Raw genomic sequence first — 14,608 nt, forward strand, 5'->3', positions numbered from 1 at the left:
GTTGGTGTTTTAAATATATTTTTGACGAATTATTTTTTTCTTCTAAATACCCTTTGATTGTGTAAATTATTAATTTTTTTTAACCAAACATTTGTAAGACGCCTAAGAGATATTGAAATATATAAAAAAAAAAATATTATAACTTTGATTAAAATTATGAAACACGGAACCCATGCTGACCGTTTTCCCACTCCCATACCATTTATAACCAAAATTAATTGTCATTCAGTGACTCGTCGAACAGAATTTCATAAAACTCAGTTAATCCAGTCTGAAGATAACAGGAAAAACGATATAGTTAACGAAAAAGTCAAAATATTTGGGGCCCCCATCAATATTTGGGACAATGAGATTGCCAAAACAATATAACCCAAGTGATGCATACTTATGCAATGAAATAATCTAATTACTATTAGAATGTGATTCTGTGTTTAGTAACGATAAAAAAGAGGGGGGGATTTGTTTTTTGCCCCAGCCCTTTATTGGGGTTTGAATAAGACCAAACATCATCAAAAAAATATCTTATAAAAGTATCTAAGGGCATTAAATTATGTGAAAAAATCTGGGGTGGACACTACATGACTTCCTTGTGCGCCTATTAAATTACATATACACATTTTTAAAAGTACATAAAATTTTATTTCATAAATAACTGATATTTTTTCATATTTTTCTTTATTGCTATCATTGAATTATTATTTATCGTAAATTTTTTTTACAATCAGAGATTATTAATTATTAATAAATCAATATATATATAATAATAAAAAAAAAAATGAGTGAAGTCTGATTCGAACTGATGGGCTTTACCCTTGTAAGATCGAGATATTTCATTAATTAAACATTTATTTGGCTATAACTCTGGATCGAATGAAAATAAGTACCACTTATCATATATCTTTAAAACGTTCTCAAAATTTTTGGATTTTGGGCTTTCTTGGACAGTTTTGGTTCAGTCGATTGCAATCAAAAGGGAAGGTGCACAAGTAGATGTTACAACAGTCCTAAATCCAAAACTTTAACATCCTACGGCTAATCGTTTTTGAGTTATGCAAGATACATTATATACGTACGTACAGACTAGTTTGACTAGTTTCGGCGTAACTAGTCACGCCGAAACTAGTCAAAATAGATTCAGGGATAGTCAAAATGCATGTTTCACTTGAAATCTGAAAACCTAAATTTTTCGCGATCACAATACTTTCTTTACTTCGTACAAGGAAGTAAAAATTACCTACCTCTGAGTAAAATTCTAAATACGGATCTGGTTCTTTCACCAAAAATTAAATGAGATATGACCCCACATATATAAAGAATTGTGCCAAATTTCATTCAAATTGCCCATTTAATCTGGAGATATCAAGCATATTAAGCACAGGTCAACATATATACATACATGGTGTGAAACTTTTCAATAACAAAATTGTATTTTTTTTTTTTTAAGAAGAAACAATGTTTGTTTTTAAGGAAAATACAGAACATTGGTTATATTAAGAAATATGACTTTAAAATTGAAAAAAAAAAAAAATAGGTCCAAGAATAGTATTTTTAATAGTTTTTGAGGAAACTGGGGTAAAAGTCAAAAGATTGGAATATTTTTAAAATTTATTTCTGAATGAAGTCCATAGAAACTAAATACAATCCTACGAATTTTTAAGTTTATTAAAATAAGATCATATCAAAATGAGCTAGATTTTAACTAGGATGGTGATTAATTAAAAAATTAATTTAAATGTCAGGAAAAGATTTTTGAAAGTATATGTTTACAGTGTCGCTTTATATGGAAGTGAAACTTGGACGATCTGAGTATCTGAGAAGAAAAGATTAGAAACTTTTAAAATATGGTGCTATAGGAGAATGTTAAAAATCAACTGGGTGGCTAAAGTGACAAATGAAGACGTGTTGCGGCAAATAGATGAAGGAAGAAGCCGTTGGAAAAATATAGCTAAAAGAAGAGACAGACTTATAGGCCACATATTAAGGCATCCTGGAATAGTCGCTTTAATATTGGAGGGACAGGTAGAAGGAAAAAATTGTGTAGGCAGGCCACGTTTGGAATATGTAAAACAAATTGTTAGGGATGTAGGTTGTGGGGGGTATACCGAAATGAAACGACTAGCACTAGATAGGGAATCTTGGAGAGTTGCATCGAACCAGTCAAATGACTGAAGACAAAAAAAAATAATAAAAAAAGGGGATTCTATCCAAGAACTTCTCAGGTGAAAGACAGAAAAATTATCTCTCCGCCACGTTTGATAAAATTATAATAATAATTATTTTGCAATTCCGGTAAAAAAATAAGAACAAAAGTCAGAAAAATTTTAGTTATTTTTATCTAATACGCTTTCCATAGTTGTTTACTTTAAACTAGAAGAATGTTTGATTTCCTTAGCAAAAAAGAAAAATTAAAAAAAGAATGATTAGATTTCACCGAGAAGGAGCGTGAAGAATTTTTAAAAGAAAAGTAACATTATTTGAAAACAAAATAATCGTGAAAATTAAGAGGAGCATGTAATAAATGACGATGCGTGAAGGACAGTACAATACAATATATATATATAATCTGTTGAATTATTTTACCCGATGTTATATCATAATACTTTTGTTAATAAAAAAAATAACGTATAATTGAATAATGATTTAAAAATAATTTTCATGGTGCTTCCTTATTTTATTAATATTATTTATTTATGTTTTTGTTTATAGAAAAACCTATTAAATTATTTCTAATAGATTTTATAAACCGTGATTTGTTGTAAATAGAATTATATATTTTTATTTATTTATTCATTTTATAAATTCATTAATGAGTTTTACGGAATAGTTTTGTATAAAAATGTGATTTCATCGTAATGTGTAAAAAAATAATAATTTAGAAATTATTATAATTTTGAATGATAGTTACGAATTATTGTTTTGTTTCAACTTGAATTTTAATTTATTACTTTCTTGTACAAAGTAAAGGAAATATTGTGATCGCGAAAAATTTCGGTTTTCAGATTTCAACGGAAATATCCATTTTGACCATACCTGAATCCATTTTGACTAATTTGGTCATGACGTCTGTACGCACGTACGTATGTTATCTCGCATAACTAAAAAACGATTAGCCGTAGAATGTTGAAATTTTGGATTTAGGACTGTTGAAACATCTAGTTGTGCATCTCCCCTTTTTATTGAATTTAGTGTAGCAAAAGTGTCCAAAAAAGTCCAAAATCGAAAAATATTGGATTTTGGACTTTTTCATAACTGCAGTAATAATTAACGAAAATACCAGTATAACATTTTTTGGCTCGAAAATCTCCAAAACTACTTGATCAGTTTCATTGAAACTGTAGATATGCTGTAGTAGTGGTACTACCTTATTGAAGTTATGTTGACTGTGGATTAGGTAGATTTCATAAGAAAGCTACCTAAATGAAATGGGTACCATGATTCGACTTCCGGAAAATTTGTACATATCTTCTCGGTCACATCCCCCAGACCCCCAAAAACACTGTCAGTTCAAAAGTTTATATGTGTATATATATATATCACTTTCTTGTGGACACGATAACTGCCGTCATTTTGCGCCAATCATTTTCAGATTGATACATAAAATATCCAGTCCAATATCCAATCCATTAAATATCCACCCAATATCTCGGTCGAGTTCGTTAATGGGCAAAATCGGACCATGGTAGTGGAAATGGTGGGGGGGGGGGGGTCTTTTTCGAAAAAGTAAAATATCACTATAACTTTCTTATTAAGTAAAATATCGAATTCGTTTAAGTTCCTACTATTCTTTGAATAAGAGCCTAAAACCTAATCTAAGTAAAGTTTTTAATACAACCAACCATTGGCCCAGGGGGTGGAAAAAAGGGGTTTTGAAGACAAAAAAAAATTATACCTTCCTTAATAGGCACAGTATTGAATCAGTTTAAAGTGGTCGTTAGTCCTCTAAACACTATCTAAAACTTTTATCTGAAATAATTTTTGATATGACAGCCCTTACAAGGCCCTGGCAAGGGATGACCAATGTTTTGCTGGAATTGTAAGAAGATGGGGCTTGTCGTTTACAAAACGTCTGAAATCTTTTCACATGTAACCAATGTCGTATTGAGTAAGTTTGAAATTTTTCTTAACTTTAAGGTGTTACTCTTTTTTTATTCCCTACTTAGCACCGGTGAAATCTACCTCCGCCTTCCGGCGTGACGAAAGAAATTTGTTTTCATCCGCGCTTGTCTAGTGACTCTCAGTGGTGTGTGAATTAAAATTTAATGTTTGCGTGTAGGATCTACTATTAATTTAACGTATGTAGAGCGTTGTAGTCTGAAAATCAGTGCGTTTGACTGCGAAATAGTGATAGCGTCGGTAACGAAAAGTCGGTTTTCTTGCGCAGAACCGCGCAAAATTTTTTTTGTCTAAAACTTTACATTATATTTCCATATTTTATTATTGTGTAATTTTTTCATTAATATAATTGTTGTTACATACATTTGAATTTGTTATATGTTTAGATCTTTTTTGATTTTATTACATTAATTTTCATTTTCATTAATTTACTTTCTTTTTTGGAGTTTTATTTTTATAATATGTTTATATATTATATTTTATTTAGCTATTATGGTCGTAAATTCTTTCATAATCTTAGGACACACACAAATATATATATATATATATATATATATATATATATATATATATATATATAAAATCTGTAAATTAAAATTAAACATTAACAGCATATCATATTTGTTTTTGTTATCTAACTCTATTATCCGCATAATAGCATTATAATTATGTATAAGCTACACTTAATTGTTTAAAAATATCATTTGTTAAAAAATTATTTTTATTACTCTTACATTAAGATACGTAAAGTATATTTTTAAACTAATTTTAAAATAAACACTATTAAAAACATTTAATGGTCCTTCCGGCAATTAACGTAGTTATGTAAAATAATAAATTGATAATGAAAACAATGAATTTGATATTTTTCTACAGGAATAATATTCAGAATGATGCGAATTTTTTTGTTTATTAAGATACTGCTTGAGTTAAATATTTGAGACGATATTTTAGAATTGTAACAACTCATCTCATAATTAGGATAAAGAATTAAGGGCGGTTCTAATTTTTCTACCCCCCCCCCCCCACCGACCGTTATGATTCACTGCTAATTTAATTTATTTCATTTCGTGAAATGATATTTGAAAAAATGATATTTTTATTCAATTTTTAAAAAGTTGACAACAAATTTGTAATACTTTCTTTCCTCCATAAAGGATTAAAATAAAAAAAAATCTGACGTGACACCACATAACTTACTTGTACGCCTGTTAAATTACATGTATACATTTTTTTTTAATGAATATTACATAAAATTTTATTTCATTACTAACCTCTGATTTTTTCATATTATTATTTTTTTAATGTTATTATTGAGTCATTATTTATTGTAAAAATGTTTTTAATAATTTTTAATAAATATTTTAATTTATCATTAATAATTATTAATAAATGAATATATTTTAATTTAAAAAAATATAATTCAAGATTTATCCTAATTAAGGCCGTATTTTTCATAGGCGCATTTGTTGGGAATTAAAAAATAACAATATTTACTAAAACGGTTTTGCAAAATCGTCCTCCCACTACAAAAAATGCTGTTGTCGTCTGCTATATTGTGATGTCACAGGTAAGCGGTAGAATTGAATAAATGAATAATATTTAAAGTGTAAAAAAAGTATCTCGGTCTGACTGGGTCTCGAATAGATCGCCCAGGTGACACGGTATCTAGCGCGTTAAGCCTCGCAGCTACACCAGTCTGCCGACCGTAAAAGCGAAATTTGTTCTATGTACCTGTCTAATTAGATTAGTTTTATTAATGCCGACCGTCGCAGCTGGTACCGCTACAACTGCGCGAATTACATACGGTATGCGCGCGCGCGCGCGCGCTTTAGTTAGAATCATTAAACAAAATAAACGAATAAAATATTATTTTTAAATAAAATGATAAATATTTTAAATTAAGTTGTGTGTGTAAGCCGAGCATCAGAAACAACTGTGTTGTCAGCTATTTTTTTATTATTTTTTAATCTAACACGACTGTGTGAAGCAAGTAAAGATTTTTCTAAAAATTAGTTTTTATTAATTGCCTAATAACTAATTTTTTCTAATTGTCTTTATTTAATTTGCGTTTTTTTAGACGGATGTATTCTTTGTATTGTTCAATTTTCATCATTAATAACTTATAAAAAATGTTGCCCTTTTAATAAATTTGTATCAGCTGCAATCGAATTTCAGCCGGTTTTATACATACAGAAAATAAAAATCTTATCACAGCACGCTGCTCTTCCACGTTTCACGTTTAAAGCGGAGCTGACATTTTTAAATTAATAAAAGAGGTTATAATAATGGAAATTATTTTCGAACAACTGATACTTTCGATATTAGAGGTGCCATCTTGAATGCCAAACAGTTTTACATTTTTTAGCTATTTTTTGTTAAATAGCTTTTTCCCTGTCGCAATTCGTCTCTTTAGTTATTCAGCAATCCTCTTACATAAATTAACATAGAAAAGAAATTAAAAAAAAAAAAATTTAATGAATCATTTATTAATGACGTTTAGTTGATAAAATATTTGGTTCTAAACTCAGGAGGTTTTCATCGTTATTCGTATTATAGTAGGTTATAGAATAATTCAGCTGTTCAGCTATTATAAATACGATCATTTTTTATTTATTATTTTACGTTTAATTTTTAAAATATTAGATATAATATCCAGAATACATTTAGGAAAATAAAAAAGAAAACGAAAAGTTCTTCGGTCAGGTAATAACAGAATAAAATCATCATCTGTATTTCAAGAGAAGGATCATCATTTCATTATAACCATTACCACTGCACTGTAGTAAATTCAACAGTAAGCGTGACGTCATAAAAATCCCCTGAAGGTCATGGATATATATTCAAGGTTAAACAGCGATTACGTCATCGGTTATGACTACTATTTTTATTTCATTTCATCAATAATATTTCTCTCACTTGTTTGAATTTATTTACATATTCGTAAATAAAATAAGTATTTTTTTATGTATTGCTTTAAATAGATTAGTAATAAATAAAGTTACCTTAAAAATCTTACAATCATCGAATCATAAATTCTAAATTCGTAGAATAGTTAAAAGCTATGAGAATTAAAAATATTTCATTTTCTTTTCTTTCAGAAATTAAATGAAAAACAATCTGATGTGGAAACCGCATGATTTCCTTGTACGTTTATTAAATTAAATATACACATTTTTGCTGCACTTCATTTAAACTTATTTCATTTGAAAGTGAATCCTTCAATTTTTTAATAAAAGTGGACAGTTAACAATTGCTGAAATATTAGTTTTTATTAACATCAAATATTTATACAATTATTAATTCAGCAATCTTACCTGAAATATTGGGTAGAGTAAAAGTCCCTTGATTACTCTTTAAATAAATTGTTTACCAATTAATCCAATAATAAAAACTGATTAATCTACACCGTAAGGTCAAAATTAATATTTATAACCAGTAAACAGGAGTTTACTAAACGGAATAGTTTAATTATTAACTTTTATTTATACGACACACCAGAAATCTGAAATACACACCAGAAATCTTGGGCGTATTACGCACAAGGGAAACAAATTTCGACAACAAATTTCACTTTAAATTGAATACAATTCAAAAATGTATTTTATTTTTCTGTCAAATAATTAAATAAAATAATTTTTTTTTAAATAAATATATAATTTTCATAAGAATTTGCTTAGAAAATTCAAAAATAATACGATTCTAAATTATAATTTTCAATTAATTAAAATAATCAGATGTTTCACCAAATCCATTATTTTAATTTTATTTCACTAATAATTTTTTTCATCTTTTTCAGTAAATATATTACATATTTACATATGTAATGGCTACTAAATTGCAATTACACATTTTTAAAAGTATATAAAATTTTATTTCATTAATAATTATTTTTATTTTTTTTTATTTTTATTATTGAATTATTATTTATCGTAAAAACGTTTTTACAATCACGGGTTAACAATTATTAAATGAAATATGAAAACCGAAATTTTTCGCGATCACAATACTTACTTTACTTCGTACAAGGTAGTAAAAAGTTAAGGGATGAATATAAAAATTCCGAGATATCGATCAAATCCATAGTTTTATTGTTTTTATTTATGTCGATAATCTAAGCAGGTAACGATATTTTTAATTGGAAATGTTGTTTATAATAAAAATACTTCATTATTTACTTTTAGTCCATAGATGTTTATATATTTATTATTTTAGAAATGCAGATAGAAATCATTTTTTTTTTTGTAGTGGTTTGTATTAAATTACTATAAAAAATAATATAAACAGTGTAATAAAAATAGTATTCCTTATTTATTTATTTATGTAATACTTTTTATTAGTAATATTTATTTTATTTTATTTATAAAACATACTTTAAAAAGATAAAACAAGAAATATTAGTGTTTAAAAACCCTATATTAAATCTCATTTTAATACTTGAAATCCTTTATTATGTACGTAATACTAATATTTATTATTAATTAAATTTTATATTAATTTAATTAATAAACTAGATAGATATTAATTTTTTTATATTCGTTTATTAATATATAAAAATATTAATATAAAAATAAAATATTAATATTAATATAAAGTATAAAAATATTAATATATATAAAATATTCGTTTATTTATATTTATTTATTTTTTATTATTTTAAATATTTATTATTATTTGTGTATTTTTATTAGATAAATAATAAGAATAAAAGTATTTTTATAGAATTTATTTATAATTTTTATATTTATAACTATGCTAGCTGATATGTGGTTTGGTTTACGTGGATTTTGAATTTGTATCTAGAATAAGATTTCAATAGATATTTAAGTTTTTGTTAAAATTCCACCATAATTTAAAGGTGGGTTTAACCTGGAAATGTTCGTATACGTTCACTCCTTTGTCACTCCCCAAATTGGAGTTTTGAAAAATTATGAAATAATTATAAATTTGTTTTTAAATAATAGTATAAATACGAATTTTCACTACTTTAACACCTTTGGTTCCTGAGATACAGAATTTTTACAAAAAATTGCCTCCCCTTTTATCCCATTATAGAAGAAGTTTTCAAAAATTCTTTCTTAGTAGATGTATACGTGTCTACATTAAAAAAGGAACGTACCGTACAAAATTCATCGATCTAGAATAAGCGATTTGAAATGTGTGCGAGTCAATTAGAACATTGTTTTATATATTCTTCTCACACACTTATATAAAGACGAAGAGGGTTTTTATTTGTTCGGGATAAATAAAAAAAACTACTCGACCACTCGCAACCGAATTTTTACCCATCTTTCTTGGCATAACTGAGAAGGTTTTTAGACATTTCATCTCGAAGAACTAGCTGATCGATTGCTTTCAACTTTTCAAGATACATTCATATTATACCATAAAGGTTTTATAAGCCACAGACCGAGACCCTAGCTTCCTTGCAGATTAAAATATTAAAAATATTCATTACTTCTTCACTCCCAAGGATAGTGAAGTTGTAAATTAAAGATAATCATTAAGGAAAAAAAGATTAATCCTTTTACTTCATTATTATATTTCTGCCTCCATGGTAAAGAAATAAGTTTTAAATTTTTCGTTGTCAAAGGTGTGTGTACTTTAGTTACCTATCATATCAACTATTATTCTGTTTTCTGTAATTTAGTTTCTTTTACAGGTTTCTATAAATCCTGAATACTTTTATTGTCATTAATCAGTATTATTCTCACAATCATGAGGATAACGAACAGTGCGGGGGTCCAGGGGGTGGAGCCTTCTGGGTAGACGGGAATGGTGACCGAAGCGAGGTCTGTGAGTGTCCAAGGAGGCGCCGTTCCCTTGTAACACGGGAGTGGTAAACGAAGCGAGCTCTGCGGCCTTAGGGTAGGCCCCTTGGCCTCAAAGAACCTCTGAGTTGGCTCCGGGGTTCGCCTGGGCCAACCTGGACCCCCAGGGTCCAGATTTTGGCTAGACGGACCGGCTAGTATTTATATATACGAGTATATATGTGGAATTTTTAGAAATACTTTTATTTTTAGTCGCATCAATAATTGGAAGTCATTAGCGACTCATCAATATTTGAGTGAATGAACCGGTAAACATGTAGTCTTAAATAGACTCAGGCCGACCATTCCTGAGAGGTGTGGTTAATTGAAACCTAACCGCCAAAGAACACCGGTATCCACAATATCTAGTATTACCTGTATTAGGATTCGAACCTTAGTTCTCTCGACTTTGAAGTCAGCTGATTTACGATGACAAGTTTTATTACAACCCGGTGTGTTATATTGGGAATTGGTACATATATATATATATATATATATAGATTTACTAATTTACCAATCCCTTGCATCTATTGATGACGATTGTTTAAGAATCTTAATTTTAGAGATCTAAATTTCAGAGTTTTATTTTTTTTAAAAAGATTTTTATAGCGTTTTTTCTTTTATATATATTTTTTTCAGATTGTATTTATTTTTTATTTATTCCCGCATGAAGTCTGAATTTTTCTGTATAAATTTCCAGTCAGTTTCTTAATACTCATTAAATAAATATATATTAAATTCATCATTAAATTATTATTAATTATTTTTTTGACTCATCAACAATTTGACTAGTCTGATTTCGTTCTTTATTCAGTTTAGTTCTATGCTAATTTGTTAACCTTAACATATTTCCTACATCCTACATTCTCTATTATCTGTTTTATACATTCCAATGATTGTCTTCCTTTACAGCTTTCACCTTCTGTACATCGCTCTGATACAAAATTAACTGAACTTGGCTATGATAATGTAGATTCATCAAACTAGTTCCCCAATTTTCAAGATTTTCCACAAAATTCTTGTTTTTCTTATTTGCTTTAAGACATTTAATATTAATAATAAACCATTATTTAATATTTTATATTTCCACATAAATTTCAATTCTTCTTACAATAACAAATTTAAAAGAACAGTATTAGTTAGCCTCTCAATTCTTTTTTCATGTTTTCATGTTAGTGAAAAGTCCTTAATTTAAAGCTTAAATACCCGTTGTTCCTCCATGTTAACGTTTCGTGTATATACCTAGAAAGATATCTTTAAAAAAATCCAAAATTACTTCTCACAAAAATTTTATTTGCTTTAATTTTTGTTTCCTGTAAAAGTCTTACTAACATAACTATCCAGTGAATAAATCACGAAAAGAATATTCTATAAATTCGAGAAAAGAATCTCCTGTTTGATATTTCAATGTACGTTTTACAAAAGTATATTTTTTTAATTCTAAACTATAATTGCTTGATTTTTTTATTATTCATCCCTTATCAATTGATAAGTATGTACGGTTGTAATTCTGTTTCTCCTATGAATAAATCCAATTATATTATTAAGAAATTATGATATTGGTTCCTTTTAAAAAGATTTTCACTAACCTTTGACCTTTAAAATTTTATCAGCATAATGGATATTTTAACAATTAATAAAGAATAATACTTCTCGGTTCGGAATCGTTTATGCTACCATTATTATTATATTATACGAGAGATATTATTGAAAATTTGATATGCTTATCAAAAACCAGTACTTAAAAAAATATATTTTAAAATATTTACAATGTTTTATCAATAAGAACAATTTTATTTTAAAAGAATTTTATTGGTTTTTGAGTTAAGTTACACTGAGACTGTACAAGACTACACTTCATTTACATTCATACATATCATCCTCTGAAGTAATACCTTACGGTGGGTTCGGAGGCTAAACAGAAAAAGAAGAGTTTAAGTTACACGATATCTCTACTTAATAAGAATAAAAGAAGGAAGTTGATGTAAAATTACTATTAATATAAATTAATCTAAAATTACTACCGTTTTATTTAGCATTTTGTTTTTGTTATTATGTTGTTTGTTTGTTTTGTGTACGAGAAAGAAAAACATTTTGTCTTCATAATTTGTAGGTTTTTGTTTTTATAATATATTTTAAACTTTCGAATTTTTTAATATATCATTTTAGTAGTAATTCGTTCTATATTTTTCGTACCCTTTTGTATAATAATAATAAAAATTAATTTTTATTTTATTTATTTATTTGTACGCATTGAAAAAAACTTTGACCTATATAATTGTGGTAAATTTAATAGTTAAGCCTAATGGAATTTCTCAGGTTTTAATATTTAAAAAAGTACGTTCATTGACAATAATACTTTCTATTAATTGATCAGTGGTGAAGAAATAAGAATCTAAATTGGAGGTTAGTATAAGATGTTGGCTAATTTATCCTCTAATTTACTGATTCAAGGTTTAGGGCATTTAAAAATCTATTAAAAAAATTGTATTTTTTCAATTAAAAAACTTTATTAAAATATATTATTATTGTGAAATAAACCTGTTTATAATTTTGAATTATTTTTATGTATAGCCTTGTATTGTTTTTATTTATGTTTGGTGACTATTACTTGTTTTGTGGTTAAATAATATGTTTATGTATTTTTTAATGTAGATCGACTGTGATTATTAATTTTCTTACCATTTATGAAAGGTATAAAAGTATGTATTATGACTCAGGTTCATTCGATAAACACCTCAGTTCCAGGGTTGGTGTTTCGAGCAACTAATTTTATGGGAAACGTACATCGGGTTTTTTGGTTCAAAGGTAGAATCTTTCTTTTTCTGTTTAGCCTCCGGAACCACCGTAAAGTATTACTTCAGATGATTAATGAGGATGATATATATGAATGTAAATGAAATGTAGTCTTGTACAGTCTCAGGTCGATCATTCCCGAAATGTATGATTAATTGAAACCAAATAACCAAAAACACCGGTATCCACGATCTAGTATTCAAATTCTTAAAAGGTAGAATATTTTTTTTTCTTTTAACCTCCGGGACCACCGTTAGGTATTGTTTCAGAGGATGAGATAAATGACAATTTTTGTAGCGTGTGAAAATGTTATGCCTGACCGGGATTCGAACCCGGGACCTCCGGATGAAAGGCCGAGACGCTACCACTCGCGCTACGTAGGCCGGCAAAAAGGTAGAATCTTTTTTTTGTTTTTTTTCCCCCTTCTCGCCCTGACCGGATATCCATTTAAGTATACACAGTCGGGGGGTGTCCATATACTCAAAGGAGGCGTCCCCCACCCACCGGCAGCACGTCCGGCACGGCAGGTTAGCCTCCCCGGTCCCGGATCTTTTATTTTCCATTTGCCATGCCTCTAATCCCCCACCTCATGGCCAAGGTCCGGCAAAGCCGTCCCTCAGCCCCTCGACAGGGAACCGGGTCTCGGTCTTATCTTTTGCCATGTCCCCAAACCGGCGGCACCGACCCCACTAAGCACCAAGGCACCCGCAGGGCCGACTCCGCCGGCTGGGACTCGGTCTTAACTTTATCCCACAGTTTCCCAGAAGTTCCCTCCCTTCTCAGGAACCCGCACACCTCAGCATGCGGGCCCTCCACGGAGGGCCTGTTCTCACTTCCCTACTTCAACTACGACCCCCATCTTCTGTCTTCGTCTTCTTTAATACGGAGAATTTCCCCCGCGAACTTCTTGAACCAGTCCCAATTTTCCTGACTATACACCATCCAATTAATTAAATCGTCAGGGGTCAGTCTATTAATTAAAATTTCCCTTCTATTATCAGCCCATTCCTTCCCTTCTATTATCAGCCCATGCCTTCTATTATCAGCCAAAAGGTAGAATCTGCGTACTCTAAACCGCACGAGTAACAGGTATAAAACTTTTATTGATCTGTAAACTTTCATTTTAAATCCATTGAATATTATTACGTAGAGAAACGGGTTAGCTCTAGAGAAAAAGGGTGTTTAGGAGGAAGAAAGGGATAATCTAACACAATACAAGAAATTCAATCCAAACGAATGATGTACTTCAAGCCCCGTTCAGGTATTATATATCTATTCCTTTACAATCCCTCTATATCTCGGAAGGAGCAAAATATTGCTGGTCAATGATTTTGTGTTGGCCAACAACATACTCATATATCTCCTATTTTTTTTTAGGGAATTTTCCATCCAACTCATTGTTAAGATTTTAGCCTGATATAAATTCTAGCTCCTATTTAAGTTTCATCCCGATAAAAGCTTTCCACTTCTCAACTGATTACTTAAAAAATTTAATAGAATCAATTTCTTTACATAAACTACCAAACAAAATTCAATTTTTCAAGGTTAAACAATTTGGAGATTAAACTAAAGTAAATAGAAATTTACGTAATTACACGTATATAAACACATTTGCACAAATATATAATTTTGTATTTTTCTATATTATGGGCTTAAAAGATCTGAAATCGCTAAAAAAATACAAAATAAGGGTGGGTGAGTATTTTATTACCATTTTTATTATAAATTATAATAGTCAGGGAAAGTAATAATGAAGATATAAGAAAGTGAACAAAAGATAAATATTAAAAATTGAAAAACACGACAATATATGTATATATTCGAGATTTTTCGGGCAATGTTTTTTATTTTGGCAGTCGTGTATATATTATACTACGCTGCAGAGGCGT

The 14,608-nt window shown here is 28.8% G+C and overlaps 1 protein-coding gene across 1 annotated transcript in view; it reads left to right on the forward strand.

Moving 5' to 3' along the window:
- The window catches only part of LOC142329450 (sodium-dependent nutrient amino acid transporter 1-like), a 460,990-nt gene that overhangs the window by 26,714 nt on the left and 419,668 nt on the right, over positions 1-14,608 (forward strand). The gene's annotated exons all lie outside the window — the stretch shown is intronic.

This window comes from Lycorma delicatula, chromosome 8 (genome assembly GCF_047948215.1).
Source record: "Lycorma delicatula isolate Av1 chromosome 8, ASM4794821v1, whole genome shotgun sequence".
Lineage (NCBI taxonomy): Eukaryota > Metazoa > Arthropoda > Insecta > Hemiptera > Fulgoridae > Lycorma > Lycorma delicatula.